The 26925-nt window shown below is 39.0% G+C and overlaps 1 long non-coding RNA gene across 1 annotated transcript; it reads right to left on the reverse strand.

Moving 5' to 3' along the window:
* Positions 1–858: 858 nt before the first annotated feature.
* On the reverse strand, positions 859–7501 carry LOC311427583. The gene is made up of 3 exons (XR_014687443.1): positions 7462–7501; positions 2855–2946; positions 859–1934 (listed from the first exon to the last, which is right to left on the reverse strand). It is a non-coding gene; the product is annotated as an uncharacterized lncRNA (long non-coding RNA).
* Positions 7502–26925: the final 19424 nt, after the last annotated feature.

Raw genomic sequence — 26925 nt, forward strand, 5'->3', positions numbered from 1 at the left:
TGGGAATGAGAGCTGTTTAAGTACAGGCACAAACTAGCTAGAGCTTAATGTCTCACACTCTTTCTGAGTTAGAGCAGCTCTTCGGGTAGTGCCTGCTATATTTTCATTGGCTTGTGTTCGCGTCTATTTTTGCTCACTTACTAAATGTTCTGCATGATGCTGGGAAGCAGTGCTATAATAGGATGATGCAAATGCAGGATACTCAAGAGTTAATACAGCAACACAAGGAACTTTCTTCAAGCACTTGTCCTGCTCTGCTGTCCAGCACTCACTTTGAGTGCAATCACTGGAGATAAGCGAGGGCAGAATTTGACATGAGGGTTTTCAAGTGAGATTTTCAGAAGCACTCAGCATGACATTACAGCAAATGGCAAAGTCCTCATTTTGCTGGTGTTTTCCAGAGACACAAATCTAAGTCTTTGCTGCATGCACTTGAAAACCTTCTCTCTGACTTCTACCATTATCATTGTTTATCCAAGGTCAACAGCAACAGCAGTAAACACGGTAGTAGGACTAGGAAATTCAGAGACACTTAGTGTTTACTTCAAAACAGCTGTGGTCAGTCTAGGAAGTAAGAGAAAAATCTCCTGTCCTTACTTGTAACTTATATGAAAACCTTTTAAGGACAGGGGAAAAGGCCACAATGATGCAATTGTTTTGGTATTGTGTAGTTTCTCATGCAAGCTTGTGGGTGGCTGCAAAACTTGGTTTGAATTTTACAACTTCAAGTAAAACATCTCAAAACAGCAGATCTTTTCTCTGGTTCCCTTTTTATGCATAACTATCCAGATGGGAAATAAAACAAAAAAAAAAAGATACTTATTTTCCAGATCTGTGAAAACAATCTGCAGGCCAAGATTTAAGGGATCAAAATAGCAATGCCAAATTTAATATGTATGACATGATTTGTAAGGCCACTGATTTCTGACAATGATGTGGAAGGTGCTACAGAGAACATCACACAAAGCAATTGTGCTCTGCTATCGTCCTGAGGAGGGTGAATCCTGCTGGCAGACTTTGGATCCTATTCAGATTTCAGTAAGAGTTTTAAGACGTGGGATGTCAGTAGGGAAACTCTGCTCAATTTCAATAGAAGCTGTGGAAAATATTACTTCTCACTCTAAAGTTACTGGGATTCAATTCTATTCTTTATTATATGATTATGAATCCTTAGGGGATTTATACTAGTGTAAAAATAAGTTTGACAGTTATGTCACATAGGTCAAATAGGCCTATCTCTTGTACTAGAGAATTCCTTTCAATATGTCTTGAGACCTGAGCTGGTGAGGGCACAGGCTCCAATGCAGAACACACGTGCAGATCAAATAATGCAGTCATGATCTCAGGCTTTGCAACAGGAGCTCAAAATGTGCTGAGGCAGTGAGAAAATGTTTTTTTCTACCCTCTCCTTATTTGGACCAAATTTTGAACCTCCCAAAAGTCATAAAGATGGAAACAGATAAATAAGATCTACACCCCTCACACAGAAATGAATGAAGGCTGGGCTCTAGAGGTTGAACAAGAGGAAGGAGCAGTGGTGACATGGGACAAGACTATCATGATGCATCTGATAAAGAAGGCAGAAGCAATGTGATTTTGGGGAAGGTCTTTTCAAGAACGTCAAAGTCTTTTTTTTTTTTCAGTCTCATGGGTACAACACACCCTTTTAGGCATTACATACTTCCTGACATTTTTACTTTAAGAGAAAGAGATGAAGAGAAGGGAACAGTTGACTTATGATCTTTGTTTGCTCCTCTTTTTGCTTTTTCCAGGTGTGCCATGGCAATGACTGAAAAGCAGCCCCATGTTGCTCTTCCACCTCCTCAGGCTCTGTGAGGGCGAACTGGCCCATCCACATGAAAGGTAGAGGTGCATCCAGACTGATTGTGTTTCAGGCCAAGCACTGAGTATTCCAAGACAGTAAATCACCCTTCCTAGAGGGAAGAAAAACAGGCTTCCTTTCAATCTAATTAATACTGCCAACAATCCACACTTTATAGCTATAAATACATCGTTGACTTCAAGGGATCTAAGAACTATGAAATAGGACTGGCAAAATTATTTCCATTCATGGGTGTATAGGATCAAGAACCATATTTTAAGCAAAACAGGCCTTCTGTTCCCAATTTTCCTAAAAACATGCTTTACTCATAAACTCGTCAGGACATATGCACTTTCTCTTCTGTAATGAAACCAATTTGGGGAAAAAAATAGAGAAGAAGAAGAAGAAATTAAATTGTGTGTTATTTTCCCAAAGGCTGGGGAAGGGCTTGGGGCTCACCTCCAGGAGCTACAAGTCATAGGGACCCACATGTCTGTGGAGCCAGCAGCAACAGAGACCAAACTGTGTGTATCCTGAACAAATATGTGGTTTCCACTGCTGGGGTATGTGTGTACGTGTGCATGCATGATTTGCTCGTGGACTTCAACAGGGTAGTTTGAGGAGTAAGGCTGAGAGAGCAGAGGGCTGAGAGTCTGTTGCTGCTGTGACCATAGGTCTGGACCTGATCAGCAAGTGGCTCAGGGTGGTGGGTCCTGGGAACTCATATATTCCAGCAGAAGCTCTCTGTATCTTGTGTTCATGCGCCTTTCAGGAGTAACTGCTCAGCCTTGCTACTGATTGGACCTTGGGTCCTGACATTGCATCAGCCTCACACCTGTGGGGATAATGGACTTGGCAAACCAGAGAGCAGAGACCACAAGGCACATCTGCAAGGAGAGGCTAATGAGGCAAAGCAAAAAAAGTGTGAAGTATTCATGATCTATGTGCCCTCTGCATGCTGCTAACTGCTCAGTGGAGCAGGTTGGGAAAAGGGGGCCCAAGATGGGGAGATTGCAAGTCACTGGTGCTCACCGTTAGCTGTTCTCTGTGCTCACTTCTGCCCAGACACAAGGATGGCATCTCACTCCTTTCCCAGCAAGGTTCTCAGCCTGAGAAATCTGGTTCTGAAACAAAAGCAAGCTCCTTTCAAATAATGCTGGAAAAACATCCAGAAGTAGAGTCTGTAGCCCTCTCTGAGCCTTCTATAGGAAAACTGTTTATAGACAGGCAGCATCAGTGAGCCACACTAACTGCTAGTTGCAGCACCTTTTCTGAACTCCACCAGCCTGTGGCTTGGGGGAGTCACCGTGGTGGTCCCTGTCCTTGTCACATCCAGCCTGAATTGCTGGGACTTGTGCTAGGGATTGCTTGAATATCACTTTGCAGCAGAAAATAGCAGAACAGCCTTTCCTCTGATTACTCTTTTAATAGCATATAGCTCACTCTGCTGTCCATTTCTGGAGGCAGGTCAAGGTGTTAATTGCTCTTAGCTAAGAGCTCCATTACCTAGCAATCTCTTCTCTTTATCCATCCTCTTAGAGCAGCTGAATTCTGGGGACTGCTCTTTCCAGCTGCTGGAATTAAATGCTGCAGGTTCTGAGGCAGCTAATGTGAACTGTGTATGCATCAGTATATCATCTTTTCTCAAAGCAGAAATATTCTATGGAAATTAACCAAGTTTGAACAATTTTTTCAACAAGTACATCAGCTAAAGATACATGAAATGAAAACAGATTTTTTTACTGAACCAGGCTGCCTGGTGAAAATTTTCAAAATCTCCTCCCACCAAATTTAGAAAAAAGGTCTGAGACCTCAGAATCAACCAAGAAATGGAGCTGTCATCTCAAACTCCATTTACACCACTCATCCCATACATGCAGCCAGCACTGAGTGTGTGAAGGAAGCTCTGATGTGACCCAGCCTCCCTCAGGCAGGATCCTGAAGAGGTTGTTTTCATTTAATGCTGTGCAATGAGAACCTGGGGGAAATGCAGTTTGGGAAGATTTTCCCTTGTAGACAAGAACAGAGTCTGGCAAGCTTCAAGGCACCTGTTAAATGAAAGTTTCCATTAAAAATCATTGCATTTAAACACGGTGACTTAAATTTGTATACTTGAGAGGTGAGAGATTGTGATGTACCACCTATCACCTTATCAGTGAAGTAACACCTCAGGAGGAAGAATTTAAAGCATTTTGGCTCCATAAGCAATAAAGAAGCATTATTTCTTTGATTAGCAGAAGATTTCTTGTATCTACTGAAACTTTTCCACATGTCTCTAACACTTAAATTAAAAATATAAGACATCTATTTGTAAAGTGTGAATCCAATAAATCTTGAGTTCTGATTTACAATTCTCACCTACATCCAGAGAAAAGAAATTAATTCAGATCAAACTTAAAAATATAAGCCACTTCTTAAATAAAAGTGTATTTAAGATATGTTCATTTGTATGAACATGTATGTTGTATTCATTTTAATATGTTTTTAAATTTTGGATATGTGTTTCAAATATACACATCAATAAGATTTTAAATAGCTGCTCAGGAAATTCTAGCTTAATGAAAAGAGACAGGAAGAAGACAAACCTAGCCACCTATTTCTTAATTTCATATAAGAAAAACAATGTTCCTTGAAATATTTGCCCTTGTTACTCCCATTAGATGTTGTTTGAAAAGAGTCATTCTTCACATGTGGATATCAGTTTGAAAATTATTCACAGATGATGCTAATGCTTGCTTCACACTAGGGTTAAAATCAAGCACACTTCTGTGGAGGTCAGAATGGGAATCAGGACCTTATTGCATAGGTTTCACCCATACTGCTGCCAGAATGAAACAATCAAATGTGAACATTCTCAAAAGCCCTTATTTATTTTTGGTCATGGGGACCATATTAACCGGACACCTGATCCACAAATCAGTGGAACTTATATTTCCATTAATTTGTTAACTACATCTAACTACAGATTTTTCTGCTCAGCATCTAAGAGAGAAAGAAGGTACCTGTACAACACCCTTGCCTGTTTTCTTTGGGGTTAGGGCCAGATCCTAGGCAGTGTTATAGCATCACTCTTTTTCCCATATTTTAAAAAAGCAACGTTCTTGATAATGTTTTAAGTGTTGTGTTTTGCACTGTTCACTCCTTAATTCCTGTAGAAATTCCATGGAATCAAAAAGCAGAAAATAGTAGTTCAGTTGTAGGTATGTAGAAGGTGGAACAGCCTGCAGAGAGAGACTGAAGGACTTCCACCTTCAAAGGTGAAGGTTCTTCTGAAAAAGTGTCTGGCAATTGAAGATCAGACTCCTGCCAGCACCATTTCACCATATCACCATCCAAAAACCTTTCAGTGTTACTAATATATATATACACACATATATATATATATATATATTATATATATATATATATATATTTTTTTTTTTTTTTCTAGCAGGATGAACAGCATATGAACTTCTGACCAAATATTTCTTCTCTTGAGTGACTGCTGAAGAGTTAAGTACAGAAAAGGGAAGGAAGATTTTTATTTTCTCTTTAACCTGATTTGCTGGGTATCCCTGTAAAATATGGCAGCCCTAACCAGCTGTAAATTTGGAAATATCACTATGTATAACCTTCTGTTTCCCGTGCCTCACCATTACATTATTTTGGAATGGGCATGCTCTCCACTTTACAAGGCACACAAAAGAAAGCAATTTTTAAAATCCACCCAAATGAATTACAACTAGATTAAAAAGTAATAGCAATCTGCTTCATAGCTGGATATACACAGCCAGTCTGTGGGTGAGATTGCAAGATATGTCATAAACCAAAAAGCTGGATTCAGGCTGTACATTTTCCTCTTCCCAGGACAAGATCTGTATTACTTTTCTACCATGTCCTAAATTTCTTCCACGGTATTTTTATTTCATGTGATCTCTGGAGAGCACGATAGGACCTTTTTTTCTCCTGCTCACTGACAGTCCCACTGTGTGCAAGGTTCAGTGGAATGAGTGTCATCTCTGATTTATTAACAAGATTCAAGAGCAGACCATTACTCAGGACACAAATGAAAGCCAAGGAATTCACACAATCTGTATGCATGGCACATCCTGAGCAACAATTTGAAAGGACTGTAATTCATTTCAGCACTCAGCTGGAAAGATGCAGAGCGTCCAGGCCCCAGACATTGCCACAGAAAATGGCAGCAAGGCTCCTGAGGGATGCTGATGATAAATGGGAATGTTTTCCTCTTCTCTGTGATGGCTGCCTGCAGGTCAAAAATTCTTTGAAGACAGGTAGATTTGTTTAACCTGTGAGAGATTACACAACTGTCTTTTCCAGGGGTGTATTGCAGGGATGTTTTGATGTGAAAACCACTGGAAAAACTTGTCTTAAGACCCTATGTTTTCAAGAGTCATCAGCCAGGCACCCTCACCAATATATTATTCCTGGTTTTGGGGATCTCTTGACTCAAACAGCTTTTTGTGCTGCTTTGGAAACTTCACAATTTGGTGGGCTCGCTTTAAACTGCCAAAACATCACAGGAGACTTTGCAAATGCAAAGCATGCAATGCATATTTAGAGTGAGCAGTAGTCTGACTGCATTTCAGCAATATGGGCTGTGCACAGCTTCAGTAAACTGTAGTACCTGCATCACTTTTTCTGGCTCAGTAAATAGAGGTAAATATTGCTCACTTTGTGATAAAAGACAAGGGTAGTCTGACTTTGCAGTGGTTGCTTAAAACCTGCAGATTCTCATTTCCTTCTTCAAACTCAATCAGTTTTGCCTTGCAGCAGTAACAACTGCTACTGCTGATAAGTTTCCCAGGTTCATACAAAACCTCCCCTCATTGGCAGCCTGGTTAAATTGTCTCTCTGCAGAAGGAACTGTCATTTGAGAAGCTCATGCTCAGCTGAAAAGCTCAGTTCCAGTTTCATCACTCCCAAGCGGCAGCAGTATCAATTCAGAGTATTAATACTCAGTGCATGCCTAGTGAAAAGCAACCTTCATTTTGCTGAGAAAGACTCATTACTGCAGCCCCCACCTCATCTGCCACAGAGTGGGTATGGCACGTAGGCCTGTTTGTTTTGTCTGTGTGTAACAGTTCAGTTTGCTTACTCCCTACCACCCTCCACACTCCCCCCCACCCAAAAAAAAATAAATTTACTTTCCTCTTCCACCAAGAAAATATAATTTGCTGTGTTTTGCTCTTGTCCTGCAGTTGTCCCTTAAATCTGTCTTTGCACTTGTAGATCTGAGACATCAGCTTCTCTCACTGTGCTGCAAGCCAGGCATAGGCAACTCCACAGAGAAGCAGGAGGTCTTCCTACTCAGAAGATCAGTACGACAAGATCTGTCCAAACCAACAACTATTTTAAAAATATAAAAAGTTTTAACGTTTGCTCAAATTGCAAAATTAAAGCCAAAGAGCCTGTAAGAAGGATGTAACTGATCTCTGCTTTCAGACTGCCTCCAGATGTACAAGGTCATGAGTCTTTTATCTGTGTACAAGTAGTAAGAACCATAATTCATGCTCTTGACCTTATGAAGGCAGATAGCAAAAGATTCTGAAGTTCTGATTTTCCATTTTTTCATAAAATTGTAAAAACCAACAAACAAACAAACAACAACAACTACAAGAAAAAACAGAGCTCCTCACCCCTTCACATGTGGCTGCTCTCCTGTCATCCAGTTTCACTACTTGGGGAAAATTCCAAGCTGTGTTGGAGCACTCTTGCATGTACTGGTGTAATGGGAACTCAGAGGCAGCCAGTGCCAAGCCATACCATAAATATAAAAGACCTGTTTAAAAAATTGCATGCTACAAAGTGATGTAACAGAAACAGCAAATTATTTTCCTTTTTATGGGATGAACACCAGCAAAAATGCAATAATAAACTGTTATTTTTGTTGGTGGTGATAGTTTTTCCTAGGGTTGCCATAGTTACCCTCTGGACAAAAACAGAAAGAAAAACTCATGCCTAAAGGGAAATTCACTGTGAAGTCTTTTTCAGTCAAAAATTGATAATATAACATAAGGTTTGCCACAGTGAAACCAGAGGTTTAGTGTTGATGCGCTTTTTTTTTTTTTTTTTTCTCCAGACTGGAACTATCTCTGATTTCAGTGGTCAGCTCTGAGGGCTTGTGGGAGGCTTGTCTGTAACTGAGACAGATCAGTTGTAGGTACCTGCTCCAGATGAATTCCCTGCCTCATGGCACTGACTGATCTGGTGGTCTTTTGACAAAGAACTCACACCATTTAACTCTTTTGGCATGGTGAGTACTTTGTGGACCACATCTGCTGTTCCCTAACACAGAGAAGGTATATTTCTCTTACACATGTTATATACACTTGTGTAAACACACTCAAAGTGTAGCAGTGACTAAAAGAACAACACAAAGCCCCAGAAGCTGTATGAGGAAGCACAAGACAAGAACCTCTGCAAAGACCACTAGAGGCAGAACTGGCTTATTAAATGCAGACTTTTACCCTTTTCTTTTCCCTTTTTGCCTAGTTCTTTCTTTTTCCACCATGAATTCAAGAATTCAAGGTTTTGAATCCCAGGACTTTTGCATATAAGCAAGGACCTAGAAGCACTCACGTTTCAAGGCATCTGGATGTAGTCTCAAATCAGTTTAAATTACAGCCTAGGAGGAAACCTTCCATTACCAAACCTGGTCTTGTTCCCTGCCATAAGAAGACACACTAACTAAAAGGATTCAGACATGAATGTGCTTGAAGAAAGGGTGATACAGAACTGGCCCCTGTGTCTCAGTCATCCTTTCATGTACAGTGCATCCATTGTGCATCTTTCTATTTTGTCTGGATCATGACCACTGGTGTGTTTCCTCAATGCAGAGGAAACAGTTTATGTACATCACTAATGGTAAGTGCTGCAGTGTTTCTGTACTCCTATATTTATTAGCTATCAAGCTTTATGCACCTTGAGCTTCACAGCTACTGTCTTGCAGTAAGCCAAGTTACATTAAGGAGTCAAATATGTAAGCATGAATAACCTTAACAACAAGAAAATTAAAGTATATATTAGGCTAAAAAATTAACTATGAATTAAAATATTGATTAATTATAGGGTGATACATTTTATGCAGTAGCTATTTATATTGCATGAGCTGATGACTGGAAATCTGGAGAAACAGATTTCACCATTGTGGCCAGATAAACGGAGAGCAGAGTTTGGATGTGATGGTGCTTTGCAGAAGGACAGGATTAGTGGTGCATAAACCATTCTCAAGAGGTACTTGCCACCTTCTTAAAAATCACTAATGGAGAAGTTTCTTTGACCTTTAGAAGTAATCTATTCCTATGCATATTATCAGCACTTTCAGCAGCAACAGTCTGAGCCCTTAGGAAAAGATGTTTCCCTCTGTCTTTGTTGAAGGCTGCTGCACAGGAGAAGGGACCAGAAAGAGCTTTATAGACCTATGTGTAGATAGGTGCAGCACCAGCCTACCTGTCTGGGCTGCATTTTTCATGTTAATATTATGACTGCCTTTTTCTCAGCCACCATGGATTCCCTGCTCTTTTCTGCAGAACAAGTCTCTGGCCAATTTCCTCTGCTTTATTTGTACAACTCATCTTTCCTACTAAGCACATTATGTTGCCTTACTCTGTCTTAAATGATTCCTTATTTCTAAGATCCTCATTGCCATTTATCAAGGTCATTTTAAGTGTTAGGTGTCTCTCATTACTTCTCCTGCCTTGGCAGGTTTTGTATCAGCACAGTTAATAACTCCCACCACCCACTAACTCCTTCCCCCTGCAAGCTGCCAATGGTGCGCCTGACCACAAACAATTCAAGCTGAGATGGGAAAAAAAAAAATATATATATATATATAATGAATGCAAAAACTGTTGTCATTAGGTTATGACCTACTGATGGTGTCCTCTCTTTAACAGCATACACCTCAGGAAGAGAAGAGTAATGCAAGAGTGTTGCATTGCTTTCCGAAATACTGTCCCAGACCCCTAAGGCCAATTTTAGGCTCAGTACCTTCATGCCTGAAATTGACTTTGTGTTTAACAAACCTTGGATTTCTTTTCAAGAATGTGTACATTTGGAGTTGACCGTTGCTATGTGTTTTCCTACAGCAATATCAAAGGATGCTGGTTTCAGCCTTGAAACCCATCTGAAGAAATTCTTTCCCACCTTTTTCTTGACCCTGCCTCATGTTTTTCTAGGTCGTCTGTTCTGCCCTGCAATTACTAGAAGTATTGACTACACAGAGAAGAAGAGAACTGACCAAGATTAAAAATAATCTATTTTGGAAGAAAATGGTGAAATTTTACTCTACTAAAGTAAATTGCCAAGGAAATACAGATGTCAAATTTAGAGAGGATACTGAAATCTCTTACAAAATATTTCATCTGTAGAGAAAGTTATTTTCTCCCTATTAATTGAAAGAATGTAGAAGGCTCATTATAGGAGAAATGAAGGACAGAAATGGAAAATGAATTATGGAGTATAACTGTCATTTGTCATTGCAGCTGTAGAGATTTTGGAGCCATCATTTTTTATTTGTAGTTTCCCATGGGTTTCCCACTAGCATTTAAATATTTCTTCAAAAGGTGTTTCTACATAACTGCAGCCTATAAATATATTAAATCAAGGTCCTAAAGCATGAATGTCTGATGAAACTGCATTAAGAGATTCTGGTGGAGATGAAGGCAGCATATACATTGCAAAAATGTCAGCAGTGTAGATGGCATATAGAAACCTTTTAGCTAAAGCCTACTGAAGACACCTTTGGTAAAAGAGAGATCTGTTTTCTTTGCTCAGTGGTTACAGAATCTTTGGTTCCAATTCAGATCACAGCAGTAAATGTCAGGGATGTCACTCAGGTGATACTGACTTCAGATTTGATAGTTTTTTCCTGGATTCTGGATGTCCCCCTGTGCTTAGCACAACTTTCCACAGGTTTCACATTTTCACTGAACTTTTACTTGGTGGATTTAATGGGACCTCTGGGAAACCTTCTGCAAAATCGATGAGCTGCCAAAAGAGATTTCATATGGGTACAGATCAGTGGGCATCGCTACTCACACAGAGTGTATCGACAGCTGCTCGGGCAAGGCACACAGTAAGCATGAGGTTGGCTCTGACCTTGCTGCTGTCCATACTAATAGGCAGACAGCTATTGATATTGATGCTGCAAGTTTGGACCAACTTTCTCCACAAGTACACACATGCCGTGGGAGCAGAACCACTGGCAGATGCTGAAAGAGACACCTAACTGCACATATCAGCTCAGAACAATGGAAAAACAAAATTAAAATACTTATCTACATGCTTTAGAAATGATGTTTCAGTGCTGCATGACATTTTGGCAGTTTTTCTCATGAAAATGTGGCTGAAGTCTTTGATCCATGATGTTTTTCTGAATTTGCTAAACCAGATAAATCATACATCAAATCTATGAGAACTGCCCTGATAGAGAGCATTTCCTCTGTATTTTGCCCCTGGTATGTATTAACATCCTTCCTTCTTTTATCCTCCTCTTCACATGTGTGATTAAATACATCATTTCAGCAGTGACACATTCCAGAAAACACAGTTAACCTTTCCAGCTCTTCTGCCAATATTCAGACAGCAGCTAAACAGAGGCTTAAATCCTTCCTTCATTTATTTCCATGTGTCTCATTATTTTTTATTTTCATATACTCATTATTTTTCATTTTCTTATTTGCAGAAAACCTGTATTTGTAACAGAATCATATTCTCTTGGCTGAGATTTTCACAGGCATGTTGTTGAACACTGTAGAGAACCACTCTTCTTCTGCAGCAAAAACAATGATATAATAGCTTTACTGTTTTTACATGTCATCTAGTCTTTTATTATTATTATTATTATTTTTGCAGGGATAGGAATGTTTTGGAATGGGCTGTCAGAAGAAAGGCAATACAAAGTAAAGGAGCTTGGTGAAGACCATTTAGAGAAGTTTGCTGTGATGGAAAAGAAGGGGGTAACCCAATGTAACAAGAGATCAACATTCAGCTAGTGGAGGGCTAAAGGGACGCATTCCATTTTAAAAATAAATAAATCATATTGTCCATGCTGGAAGAGCAGGCTACCTTTCACCTACCATTTTCAGCACCATCATAAGAGTAAGTAGATGAAAAAAGTAGATGAAAAAAGCTTTTTCTGCTTTTCTTATAAGTTCCCTGCACAACCGCTCCTTGGCTGAGTATCACACCCCAAGTGATACTGTGGAGTAGCTCAGGGTCTCACAGCTTTCCCTCTCTCTACTTTCAGTTTGTAAATAAGTATTTGTTTTCTTCTTAACTAATGCAAGCGAAATCCTGGCTTCTCAAGGGCAAGCTGTTTTTTTCCGCTGCCTTATCCTGCCATGTATTGCAGTGCTCCTACAAGCAGGACCAGCTGTGGTCCAGCACTGGATGTAGTCACTTTCTGGAGGATGTAGAAGAAGGAGGTATCTCCCGTGCAGCCTGCCAAAACTGTAATGGTAATGCAGTGCTAAAAAAAGATGTTTTTATGTCATCAATAGCAAACATGAATTCACTCAGGAAAAGTGAATTTATCTGAAAGATGGTGTTTTATATGGATACCACTTAGAAAAGCATTCAAGCAGAATATCACCTTAAAATTTCAACACATTAAGCTAGAGGTACAAGAGCATGCATAACCAGCCATAATGCAAATATTAAATACAAGTTAATTCTCTGTTGAGTGCTTGTAGTGACATAGTCTATAGCATTTCCTTGAGTAAGTGAAAGTAACCTTGAGATGTATTCCGGTTAAAAATAAACTTTTACAAATACTTCTGTATGTTAAATGTTTCCCATTACATGGTTCATTCAAAGCACTTACTAACCCTTCATGTCAATGCTGGTAGTTACATTAGAACCAAAAATCCTCAGGGAGTAAGTTGGGAAAACGTACAAGTAGAAAACACACCCATCTTCTTTTAACTTCTGACCTGGGGTCTGGATTTTCTAATTCTTCTTTTTTTCTGAGAAGTAAAGGGAAGAAAAGGACAGAAGAGATTCTGCAGAAGCATATGTCTTCTTAAGAGCAAAATAGTGTGCCCACTTGTGAATTTGCCTGTTTATCAGTGTCCAGGTATAAAAATGACAAAATGTAAGAAGAAAAATCAAATCAAATCAAATAAAACAAAACAAAACAAAACAAGATATTTTTATAGACTGTAACTAAATCCAGCATACCTTGCTATCTTAACTCTGACCAGATGTGGGAACAGACAAAAAAATGCAAACTGTTTTGATTCTACATTATCCTTTTATTTTCCATTCACAATAAATACTGTATTTGGATGAGACCACCAGAACCTGAGATCATTGTTCAGGGAATTTCACAGAGTGTATGTGTGGAGGGAAACTATCCTCACTGATCACCACAGGTGCCACAGAGGGGGTCCCATCACAACTTCTGCAGTGTGTTCACACAGGCTGAAGACGCTGGGGGTACAGCAGGAGTGACACGGGAATGAAGAGAGGGCTCTCGTCTGTGGAGGCATTCTGCCCAGCCAAGCAATGGGGGACTTGACAAATTCATAAAAATGGAAAATAATACTGTAAGATGCTGATACAGCACATGACACATTTGTGTTGGTACAGCCCTGGGACCCCTCAGTGTTTTCTCTGTGCAGACAGTTAATAACTACCTGTTACACAGGGTTGGGAGAGCCCATTGTGCCCTCCTCAGTGCTGCCACCTGCACCAGCTGTAATGAGGGCACTGTACTTCAGCACCCTGTTTATTTCATAATTTTAGTTTGGCACCACTACAATGGCTGGAATTATAAAAGTAACATTGTTTTCCTGTTGTTTTTCCCATTTCTGTTCATTCTTTTTTTTGTTTGTTTGATTGATTTTTAGAATAAGTAATATCTACCTTTTTTTTTTTTATATTTGCATAAAAAAACTAAATATTGTACAACAGAAAGAACCAAGTCATCACCCCAAAGTAGATATCACCTTAACAGAATATCTTAATTTGAATCACTTAACCATAAGCATTGTATGAGCCTAATTCTCATATAATATTACCATTAGCCATAATGCAGATTAATAAGGGATAATTCCAAGTAAAAAAAAAATATATAATAAAAATCAGAAATTCAGAGACTGATTTTGCTCATTGATTTTGCTCATTTAATAGTCATTCTTGATTCATTGACACTAAACATTTTCAACTAAAAAGAGTCAGCTTTAATACACTTTCTATTTAAAGATATTAATCAGAATTTGAGATTGTTGAAGTATCTTGCACAGACATTTTTGAATGGAAAACTTTTTGTTATAGCTATTTTGTCACGGGTAAAGTGAGGTGGATCTATACAGAAGTATACAAAGGCTAGCATTACAGTAAAATATTCAGAATTAGTTTAATTGTTTCCCCTGGTTTATGTCTATTTGATCACATTTTCAGCTCACAGGTATTTCCTCATATTTTAACATCTAATGGTGATTTTGCATGGGAATATCTTTGGACATGAAAAAATTGTTTCAGACAATAAGATCTCATTTTTGTCTTTTTGTCATAATATTACTTCTATTTATCTGTACTGTTGATACTAGGTTCAAAGTAAATGTATGAAATAAGGCCTCAGCTTACAACATGGCTAATATTCCCCACTCAGAAGATGCAGCTTCCACTTCATATAAAAAAAAATATTTTTCAGAGATTTTTATATAATTTCTGTACTTCGAGAACACGGTAAACAGGAACTTTTATTCTAATATGAGGAGTAGAAAACTATCCAGTGATTATGCAGCTGTTATGTTGGTCATATCTGCAGATAGCTAAGTTTATTTACTAGGTTCATATTTACAGACTGCATTCCATAGCTTTGTGCAGAAGAATTCAGATCAACCTGTAATTACAAGTTTCCTCAGCATTGAGGCACAAGGAAATCTTAACAACATTGGAGTAAAGAAGTCATTGCTGAATAAAATTCCTTTACCAAGTATTCTCTGTCAGCATCAGATCAGCTATGCTATTTGTAATTAAATTATCATCTAAGACATAGTGCTAAAGGGGAAAATCAAACAAACAGGCAAAAACATAAAAACAGCAACAATAACACTTACTAATTGCCAGTGATTCAAACCTGTCATGCATTTATGACACATATATTCCATCTCAAATATTTCGTTTTGCCACCCATTTTCACATGTTCTACCTGGTACGGTGGAAGGATGTTTGGTCCTTAATAAATTGATGTTTTTTCTGTTTTCACAGTATTTTCTCAAGGACCAGTGAAGGGCATGTTCATCTCATAATGGGCCTTGTGCTTCCCTCTACTGTACAACTAAGAGAAAGGCATGTGTGTACAGAAACTGTTCCTCAGATCTTTACATTATTATGGGCTTATCTTGAGTGTGACTCAATAGTGTCAACGTTATTTATCAGACAAATCCTATAAAAAGATAAAAATTTGAGGTGGGTTACATATTTAGTATTGATTTTTTATTATCATTTTGACTTTTTATGATTACATAATATTCACATGGGTTTTGATTTGTTTGTTTGTTTTAATATTTTGCTATTGCCAGAACGTTTCTGTTTCTCCCACTCCCCTTTTACTCTAAATACAATGTTTATGACATCAATAATTTTTTTTTTCTCCTGGGAAACTCCTCAGTCACAGTTTTTTTTCCAGGCAGCTTTCAGGTTTATCTGGGAAATCAGAATTGTAGGATGGCATATAGTGACTCCAGTTCTTGGTTTTTTGTTGTTGTTGTTGTTTTGTTTTGTTTTGTTTTTGTTTTTGTTTTTTTTTCCATTGTGCAGCTGATGGTGACTTAGGCAGTGATGTTTTGGCAAAGGTCCCCACCATAGGCTGGAAATGTCTTTGGAAGGAATAAGAGTATGGAAACAGTGACACTTTGTAGCCTGGAAATGGGATTTGATTTATGCTGAAGTGTTGTTATGCCAATGTTTTCTGAGTTTATGACCATGTTATGACTGCTGCTCTAGAGAGGAGACATTGGTTTTGGCCAAAGTAGAAGAAACTGAAGAAATGTCCTGAGAAAGAGTATGTTTCAAGATTCACAGTTCGGTCTGTGGATTCTTTCTTTCTTTCTTTCTTTCTTTCTTTCTTTCTTTCTTTCTTTCTTTCTTTCTTTCTTTCTTTCTTTCTTTCTTTCTTTCTTTCTTTCTTTCTTTCTTTCTTTCTTTCTTTCTTTCTTTCTTTCTTTCTTTCTTTCTTTCTCTCTCTCTTTCTCTCTTTCTCTCTTTCTCTCTTTCTCTCTTTCTCTCTTTCTCTCTTTCTCTCTTTCTCTCTTTCTCTCTTTCTCTCTTTCTCTCTTTCTCTCTTTCTCTCTTTCTCTCTTTCTTTCTCTCTTTCTCTCTCTCTCTCTCTCTTTCTCTCTTTCTCTCTTTCTTTCTCTCTTCCTTTTTCTTTCTTGGTGACTCCAAGCCTCACAGACTTACTGTTTTCTACCAAACAGCTGTTTACTACTACATTTACTACCACTCTCAGCTCAGCCTCTTGCCAGCTTTCCCCAATCCACCATGCCTCTGGAGAAGGGCAGGTGTCTTATCTCCATGCATGACGTTCCTCAGTGTATCTGAGCACAATGTGCATACTTATCTGTCCCAGCCTGCAGGAAAGGACTCTGCTTGCTCAGCCAGAGATGAATGGGAAGACAATTAGTACTCAATACCAAAGCTGACTGCTGTTATTCTCACTCAGCACAGCCAGACCAAAGCCCTTTCCCTGAAATCAGCCTCTACCCAATTAATTTCCAAAAGCATGTGCACAGTTTGCTGAGATTCACAGAGAACACATAGACAAGTAATAGGGTCAGGAGGTTGCACTACCCAATCTCATGGGGGTGGTGGTGCAAGTGACTGCCGTGAGCATTGCATGTGCTGGAAAAAGGGCTGGGGTTCATTATGGAAATAGATATCCCTAAATCATGCTTTGGGGAGCAAGACAGCAATCTAATGATCACCTCTTCACTCTCTGTTATGACCATAGTTCTTCCTTACTCAGACTTAGCAAAAGCCAATCCTAGCATAAAGGACACCAGAGGGAAATCATGGAACTTCAGAACCAGATACTTCCCAAAATCCTGACCTGCACTTGGGATGACACCTAGAAACAATCCCAGAGTGGCAGAGTTTAATTTCACATGTTTCCTTGTCCAACACTTTCTGTCAGCACCCCACAGCATCCTGCAGGCTCACAGCTAGGCAGATCACAGCATTTGTGCACATTATTGATGATGTTTGAATTCTTCACTGGGACAAAGGTGTTGAAGCCATAGCATCCAACAGTTTCTTAGCTGGAAAAGATGAATAAAAAGTCCTGTGGAAGAAGCTCTGACCTTCATTTTTTTCCTGTGCTGAAACCAGTAATTTCTGTATTCCTCCCCCCAAAAAGCAGAAATTTCCCATGCAAATAAGAGCATAAATGTGCTGTGAAGATGGATTCACTTATAAATAGAGAATATTTAGAAAACCTTTCATTTGTAGAAAGCAATCCCTTGCACTTACTTCCAGGACACAAAAGACCCTTCTCCTAAACCAAAGCATTTGAGAGACAAGGTCAGTAAACTGGCAAATAATTTCACCTGTGCTTAATATTGGTTCACATTGGGAACTACTTCTTTGCACTGTACTGGGATGATTTCTATTAACAGGCATATTCTGTATACTTGTCTGTGTTAATTTTTACACCTCCCATGAAAATATCTGGGGTCCTTTAAATCACCCCAGAGATAACCAGGGCAACAGCAAAACGATAAAAGAATTCTTTGTCACAAAGCTATGTTCAAAATGCCGATTTCTGGGCGAGAAATAATCAGACAGATATAAAAAGAAAAAAAAAATGAAAAAAAGAAAAGCACTCTGCCATGATTCCTTTTGCAGTATAACATGCCAGCTGTTGAAACTATCAGCAGAAATATTAGCTCTCTGCACCCTCTTGTGAAAGTTCTCCACAATTACACCAGGACACCACAGGACATATGCAGTAGGGAAAATGGCCGTGATATTTGCTTCTCTTATACAGAAACACACCAGACAAGAATGCTGAAGAACTGGTGCTGTCAGCAGCTGTGGTGCATGAGAAGAATTAGAAATGGGGGAACTGACTGAATTGCTCAATCCTTTCCTTGGCAGGTCACTCCTTTTTACAACTGGCTTCTCCAGTGCTTCAGTATGTGGCTGAAACAGAGTTTTAAACACACATGTATGCACCCAACCACCCACACAGGAATACAAACACCTGCAGCAAGATAAATATTTATCTATCTATCTATCTATCTATCTATCTATCTATCTATCTATCTATCTCAGAAAGTTACATCCTTTGTCACACTCTGTGGGATACAGAAGCAAGTGCTGGATGTTGCAGGATTACTTCTCATCCTAAATGCTTTACTGACAATAACAGAATGGAAGCTCAGGAGATTTTTCTCTTATATCAGCCTAAATGCATTTTTTTCCATGATTTTATCAATTTACTCTTCCTTATGATACTTTCAACCTCTTTTCATACTCTTTTCCTCCCTTTGATGTTTCATTCTCATCCTTTCTTTGTACCTTCCCCTCCCTGGTATAGTTGAGCTATTTTCAGATCTTTTCTTACTCCTCCCCGCCACACACACCTGACACCAGATCTACCAACATAATAATAATTCTCATTATTTTTCCCCTAACTGCCTTCTTTTCAGGCCAAATTCACAGTTGGCAAAGCTCCAGTGAGGCTGTTAGGTCTTTCAGCTATGCTTTTCTGATAGCAAGGTGGGTAAGGTCTGAACCATAAATGACTTTCTAAGGGATGGACTGCAGCAATGAATCACAAGCCAAATCTTTTGTCTTTTAGGTGAAGCAGCTTTGAAGGGTCTGATGAATTTGTACCAGCACTGTACCAGCACTGATGCTAGTACAGTCTCAACAGAAAGTGAGCAGTTTTGATAAATGGCCCCAGGTGATCAGAAGAGCTGAATGGGTCCTGCTGTGGTTCCTCCCAGTTTCTTCTTCAAGAAACTGCACCAACTTCACAAATCTTGCTCAAGGCTGATCATGTCACAAAGCAAAGAAAAGAGATGAGCCTACAGCATGAGTGACATCACTTTTTACTTACCTAGACAGCTGTAAAAGGCTATAATAAGAGAGAGTGGGGGAGAGAGAGAGAGAGAGAGAGAGAGAGTGGAGGGGGGAGTGAGAGAGAGAGATGTGACTGGATTATCTGCGAGTGTAATAACATTTTATAACTGCTTTAGAATTTAATTTAATGCAGTGCGTTCTTTAAATGTGTGCTTCAAAGCAACATCCTGGCATGTTTTGATGTAAAGTTGCATCATCATTGTCAGTTATTTTCCTTTCTAGGTACACAGCTCTTGTTCATCCTGGCTATGATTTTTTTGCATGTCCTGTTATGCTCATTGACCTGAGGTCCTGCTGAGAAGGATCAGGAGGGGAATGCTTCCTATTGGATATGTAACACCAGGGTCATCCTTGCCAAGCTGTTTGGATTTCTGGGTTTAAGTATGAACATTCCTGGTAGGTATGTGGTCAATTTCCCTGTGTCTGTGTATGAAATTTATGTATTCATGTTTCTCCAAAACACAGAAAGGACAGCAGGCTTGTTTCTTACATTTCTTTTAAAGCCCAATCTTAATGAACAAAGTTTCTTTATAAATTACTGACAAAAAAATTATGTTGGCACTTTTAAAAGACATCACACAGAGTATCATGAACTGAGAAGCAGACTTCTTTCTTGAAGGAACCAATCATACAGGGAAAGGCTTTGCACATGTTAATATACTGTTATGAGACTACAGCTTTTCTGGCAAAGGAATCCCTTTTGCCCTGGTGTTCAGAGGACACCAAGGAAATGCCTCATTAGGGACAGGAAGAGGAAGAAAAGAGAGAGGGGAAGAGAAAGAGGGAAGGCAAAGGAGGAAGAAAGAAATTGAGGGAATAGAGGGTGGGAGGGACAGAGAGAAGAAGGGAGGGAAGGAGGAAAAGAAGGAAAGAAAAATCAGAAGTGACAGAGTAAGCAGGGAGAGGAGCCTGTCTGAGTGGCTTGGCGAGCAGGCAGAGGGGTGCCCAGCTTAATGTGCGGGGTGGCCGCCAGAGGCTGCTGCCCTTGTCCCGGAGCAGGGAGCACTGGCCCCAGCACAGGCAGCTCAATCTGCAAATAGCAGCTGTAACTCAAACCAGGATTCACTCTTCTTAGTGTACATTGACACATCTATAATTAGGAATTCAATGAAAATTGCCCCAGGGGAAATCAGAAGAAGCATTTTTCAAATGGTAGATGGAGGCTGGAAGAACAGTGGGCTCTTAAGGAAAGGGAATGTGAAATGTAGAGTACAGTAACTACCAGGAGGTGCTGTGACCTTTAAAATACTGTGGCTTAAATAAAAATGACCTTTAATCATACTGATATAATCCCAGAATGACTCTGCTGCTCTGACTGTCAATGCTTGTTTTCAACTGATGTGGTCAGCTGCCTGCCAATTCTACACATCCCTTCCAGTTCGAATCAAAGATGACATTAAAACCTTCATTTAGTACCATACCATTCCCACTTTTCACTTAAAACAAATTCCTTACAAATCTGAATATTCAGATGGAAGAAAATAGGTGTGTATCTCATAATTCCTACAAATCTCTGGGCCACATCCTGACTTATACCTCATTAAGTGGAGTGGTACAGCAAGAGAAACGTCCATCCTCTTGAAAAACCCACCTCAAAGATTAAAATCTGTTTCCATTTCCAAATACAATAATGCTATTTGAAAAACACTGGAAAATAGTGTTTCTAGTAAATTATGTGTATGTCAGTCAAAATATTACAATTCATTTTCTGTAATAAACAGTTATGACTTACAATGTAGCACAATACATGACAACATAACTAAAGCAATACATCAAAATGAAGTTTTATCTTGTCAGAAGTTTCTTTTTGAAAACACCTTCCTACAGAATACTATGCTTTCATGCAAGAATATTCAAAAAGAAAAAAAAGAAAGAAAGAAAGAAAAAAAAAAAAAAAAAAGAAACTGTACTCTAAAACTCCAGTATTTGAATGTTGAGTCTGTAAGCAGCCAAAAGTCTCACCACCACGGCAGTGAGCAGAAAAGAAAAACCCTTGTCACTTTCCCAGAATTCTTCAGTGATTTTGTAGGGCTTGACCTGGGATATCTATTTTCTTTCCATAACATCTTCTTATGACTTTGTGAGCATACATAACTGGTATAAAATGGGATTGCTTCTGAGCACTTGACTGTAAGCATTGATTTTACTGATGCACTTCCTTAGACAAGAAAGTAAAGGAAGAAGTATACTGAATGTGTAAAGAAATAGGATCAATTGTACATATCAGCAAATGTAAATCAGTGCAGGATCATGAATGCCAAGACAGAGATGCTGCCTCCTACCTTCAGTTCACGCCTATAGCATTAAACTTTGCTGTTATAAATCTTAACATTAGCATTTGATACAAAAATCAATTTTTAAAATGTGAGTAAGTGATGGAAGTCATTAAGGAAAAGTTTCATGTAGGTGAGGATGACTGTGAATAAATGCATTGCTAATGCATCTTCTTCGCTAATGTATAATGAAAACTAATGTCCATGGGTGGCAAGAGCCAGATTCTGCATCAGAAGACATTCAGATATGCTGCAATTGTGATATCTCTGTATAGTGTGAGAATTTCAACAACTTAAAATCACAGCAGGAGCTATATTATTTCTTCCTTGTATTTCTTCTAACCTACATTTCCAGAAAAAAAAAATAAATAAACATTGAATTGTTGTGAGGAGATTCTTGCTTAGTGAATAAAACCCACCACCTGACACTCTCACTGACTTGAGTTGTTTATGTACAGAAAGATCAGAAATGCTTTTGTCATATTGAAATATTTATAATGATGAAAGCCTCAATCTTTGTAATACCTATGGTGCATATCCAAAATTCCAAACAAGCTCAGGCTAGAAGTTGTTCTAAAGTCATAAAAGAGACCCCAGGAGATGGGAGCTAAACTGGTGCTTTGACCATCTAGATGTGCATCCTCTTCAGGTCTTGATTTTTAAGTGAATCTATGCTTTCCTTAACATACAGAGGCATCCATTTCCAATGAACTCCTAGGAACAGGGCAACACAAAACAGGGATTACCAGGATCACCAAATCTCATCTTCTGCAAATGCACTAACCATGAGATAAGTATTTACTTCAGAACGGACCAAGAAAATTAATCTGGCCACTACGCTGTGTGTTCTTGGCACTCAATGACAAATACCTGTAGTAAAATACAAGCTCCCAAACCTCAATTAACATCCACCAGGAAGAGGACAATAAGAAAAAGCTTTAGCAGACCTGAGACAAAGATCAGTGATAGAACATACAGTGGAAACAAAATCAATTATGAAAGACTCAGAGTCACCATTCTTCCAAAATTTGTACACTAGGGTTAACTGTTTGACATTATATTGTAATATGAGACCATATACAGCTCTGCTGGATTTGCTTGTTTGTTCTTCCACTGAGCATGATTTCTCCATCAATCTGTAGTGAAATTAAAGAAAATCTGTAGTAAGTGCTGTTCCTTGTCTTAATGTCCCCAAACAGCAGGGCCAATGCAGAGACAAGCCATGGATATCAAGGTTGCACCAACAGGATCTTACAGACATGTTACAACAAGAAAGGTTGTTTCCACATGATGTAGCAAGTATGCAGTTTAATGCAATGATATTAAAAACCCAAAGCTGGATATCCAGGTGGTGGTATCAGATGTGATAAGGCAGCAGGTGAATTTACATGCATATTTAGTTACCAGCATGCAAACAAAAGATACTTTTCCATATTTTTGAAAAAAAGAAAAATATTTTCCCCATTTTAGAGGAGTATGTCATGTAGATCTGGGGCCTCTGGCACAAGAAAGATATGGATCTGTTAGAACAGGTCCAGAGGAGCAGTGCCACAAGGTTGATCAGAGGTCTGGAGCACCTCTCTGATGAAGAAAGTCTGAGAGAGCTGGGGCTTTTCAGCCTGGAGAAGAGAAGGCTCTGGGGTGACATCATTGAAGCCTTTCAATACTTAAAGGGGGCTTGTAAAAAGAAAGGAGAGCGATGTTTTGTTTGGGCATATAATGACAGGACAAGGGGGAATGGTTTTAAATTAAAAGGGGGGAGATTTAGATTAGAGGTTAGAAGGAATTTCTTCACTCAAAGGGTGGTAAGGCACTGGAAAAGGTTCCTGGAGAGGTTGTGGATGCCCCATCCCTGGAGGTGTTCAGGATCCTACTGGATGAGGCCCTGAGCAACCTGATCTAGTGGGTGTCATCCCTGCCTATGGCAGTGGGGTTGGAAGCAGATGATCTTTAAGGTCCCTCCCAACACAAACCATTCTGTGATTTTATGAAATCCTTTTGTCTCAAGTACCTTAGTAAGCTTGTGGAAGTGACTCTAGGACAATGTCTGACTCAGCAAAACCGTCTCAAGTCCATCTTAACTTCCAGATTCCAAGATAGCATTGCAATCCTCCTACACCTTGTGTGAAACCCAATAACCATTCACTTTTTTCTTGTTTATGCTTTCAGTCCACATAGGTCTTCACGACAGGGATGACAAATTAAATCAAGTATTTCACTTTGAATTGTGCTTCTACACCTCTATCTTCAATTTAAGCTGTAACCACAGGTTGTGTAACAGAATATATGTTTAGATGACACTGCAAACATAGGAGCTGTTTCTGAAGTGATCTACTCATTTTCTACCTTCACTCTGCATTACATTGTCCTTCTGCTGAGTTTGATATTAAGCCTATTTAGTATTTAACCCCATTAAGCCTATTTAGTATTTAACCCCTTGTTTCATGTTTACTGCTTTACCTTCATCAAAACCAGCTCACTAAACAGAGGGTTAACACAGATGGAAACATCTTATATATTCATTTGTGTGAAAGGAGACTCAAACAGACCGGGGGGGAAAGAGATGAGGAGAAGGGTTTGATTTAAAGCGGTTCATTTCCCAAAGCTTCCCCCTGTGTGTATGTGGGATGTGAAGAATCAGGCAATTCAGAGATGGATGGTGACTGCTAATTGTTTGAAGTTCTCTCACAATCTAGTGCAAGCTTTGCCACCATGATCATATAAGTTATAACACCCTCTAAAGGACAGCAGATGGCAGTCAAAAACCTATCTGAGAGTAGTGCACTACTCCAGTGGTGCACATGCTCTAGGATAGAGTGGCCACTGATTAATTCCAGCTCTTCAAAATCATAGGGAACAGGGGAAGGGGAAACATGTTTGGAAATTGAATTGTAAGGTTTATTTTCAGCAAGTTTTGTATTTTCTGATATGACTGCTAAAAGACTATCAGAATTTCCGTTAACCTTTTTTTTTTTTTTTTTTTTTTTTTTTTTTTTTTTTTTTTCCGGAAATTACTTTTTAGGCATGAAAGAAACCCAAAATGTTTGCTCTCTAACATTATTAATACATTACAGTAAGTGAATTCAGAGAAGGATTTATTGATTTTTAGATCAACATCAATAGACTTTCAAGAACAAAAATTGTTACTAAATGAATTATGAACCTAAATTTTTTGTAATAACACAGCATAATAGTAAACTTATGAGGCTCAGTAGCCTGGTACTTTGGGTACATCTTCTACTGTTTAGACCAATGCAATATTGCTTTCTGTCTTTTGCTAAGCAGTCTGAATAAAGAAAGGATCCCACAGCTTAAATGTGCCTCTTATTTCAAGCTTCAGTTGTGCTCCCTTACCCTTCACCGTCTGTAATGCTGTGTATTTTAAAACTACAGTTCTCTCACTTTTGCTTGCCTTGTGACTAGACCTTAGGGGCTAGGCTTTTTCCCTCTGTTGAGGATTTATTCTCCTGTAACCTTTCTGTATACTTACATGGAGAAAGAAAAAGAAATCCAGCCTTAGAGAACCTGCAGTCTAACCTGGGATAAATTAAGGACATGCAGAAGGCACACATATCCACTGCAAAGTCAGGAAGAAAAATGGAGCATTTAAGAAGTGAATCCACACAATTATTCAGGGACTTCATTTTCATTAATGAAAGTTAACATTATCTTTCTTTGAAATCTTGTGGTTATCATAAGGCCAAGTGCATGGAGGGAAACTGGTTGAACAGAGATTGAACCTAGACTGCCTTCCCCTCATCTGTCTCGTACAGCAGCATCTGCTCTTTCAAGATGCATATTAGATGGGGTGAATGTTTGGCTTAATTACAGATATCCTTTTATTTTCTTGCTCAACCTGATACAGCCTGTGTTTGCCAGACAGCTTCATTGTAGTGCTCTTTAGTATTTCTTTTTACAAGTCCAAAATCATGTAGCATACCACCAGCTCACCTCATTTTCCTGGAAAGAGTTCAGTGAAGGGCCACAGATATGATATGTGGCATAGAACATCTTCCCTATGAGGAAAGGTTGAGAGACCTGGGTCTGTTCAGTCTGGAAAAAAGAAGACTGAGAGTGGATCTTATCAATGTTTACAAATACCTTAAGTGTGGGAGGCAGTGGGATTTGGCCAACCTTTTTTTTCAGTGGTTTGTGGGGACAGGACAAAGGGCAATGGCCTCAAAATTGAGCCCAGGAAGTTCTGCACTGTCATGCAAAAGAAATTCTTCACAATGAGGGTGATGGAGCACTGCAACAGGCTGCCCAGGGAAGTTGTGGGATCTCCTTCTCTTGAGATGTTCAAGACCCATCTGGACGCCTAGCTGGGCAACCTGCTCTAAGGAACCTGCTTTGGCAGGGGGGTTGGACCCAATGATCTTTCAAGGTCCCTTCCAACCTCTACAATTCTGTGATTTTCAGGAAATCAGATTGTTTAATAATAATAATAATAATAATAATAATAATAATAATAATAATAATAATCAATCTGATTGTTATTGTTATTAATATAATTAATTAATAATGATTATAATTATTAATAATCATCATCATCTGAGCCTTCCTACAAACTACACACAGCAAGGAATTAAAAAAGAGAGCCAAATCCTTTGGCATCCTGGAAGTGATATATCTTTCTCTTGAATGAGAAAGTAATGGATCTTTTAACAGACATGACAAAACAGTCTCAGAAGTGTCTGATTGACTGGGTATTAGATATGGATGTCTGTCAAGTCTAGCAAGAATGAACAGCATACAGAAACAGCAGAAGGAAATGTGTAACAGTTGAAACTTTTCTGGGCCCTATTAATTATACCCCCTTACATGTCACTTTGTTCTCCCACAGGAGGAAATCATTTGCAAGGGGTGGAGAAAAGACTCCAATAATGCAGCAAGTGTTAGGATAGCTGGAGCCTGAAGGCGACAGGAGAATATGAAAAAACTTGAACAGCACCAGGATCCAGATGTTGAGTTCTGTTCAGCTCAGTGGAGCAAATCCTTTTCATTCAATATATCTTAGACTCAGCTGTGAAAGAGAGGAAAGTTAAGCAGGTCCTATTTCCCCTCTTACAAAAGAGTTTGTAGGTGATGAGAAAAACAGTAAAAGGGAAAAGGCCTGACTTCTACAGAAGCTATTTTCTCTTTATTCTCTTTTTACATGTCATTTTGCATATAGCCACATCAGACCATTGGCATGGAATAGTATGAGGTCAACGTGTAAAGGTCAGATATCATATAAAGGACAGATATATAGTAATAGGATGTAGTAAAAATAAACAAATAAACAAACAAAAAAGTCACCTCTGACACACCTGTATGCAAGCAAAAAAGAACCAAGATTTTTATTTTTTTTTAAATCTGTTTTCATACACAGATATTTGTGATTAACTTCTTCCTATTCTTTTATTGATATTTGTCAAAACCCAGACTGAAGAGGGTGTGTTTTCACATGGCTAGCCTACGGACATTACTCCAGTGTCATTCTATGAAACAGAGATCAGCATCAAGGAACAGTGAATAGGACAGTCTGCATGACAGTTTTGTTCAAGGTGTCTGGGAGGAAGAAGAGTGCAAGTAAAAACAGGCAGCATATGACTTCTAGGGGCAAATCTTTCCCATGCCCAGGCAAAAGTAAAAGGCAGTCACTGCATAATGGGGAATGGCCAACAGAGAAACTGCTGTGGCAGTTTGCACTGGGGAAGGCACAGCTTTGTATTAACAGAACTATGGAAA

Source organism: Aythya ferina (genome assembly GCF_964211825.1).
Source record: "Aythya ferina genome assembly, chromosome: Z".
Lineage (NCBI taxonomy): Eukaryota > Metazoa > Chordata > Aves > Anseriformes > Anatidae > Aythya > Aythya ferina.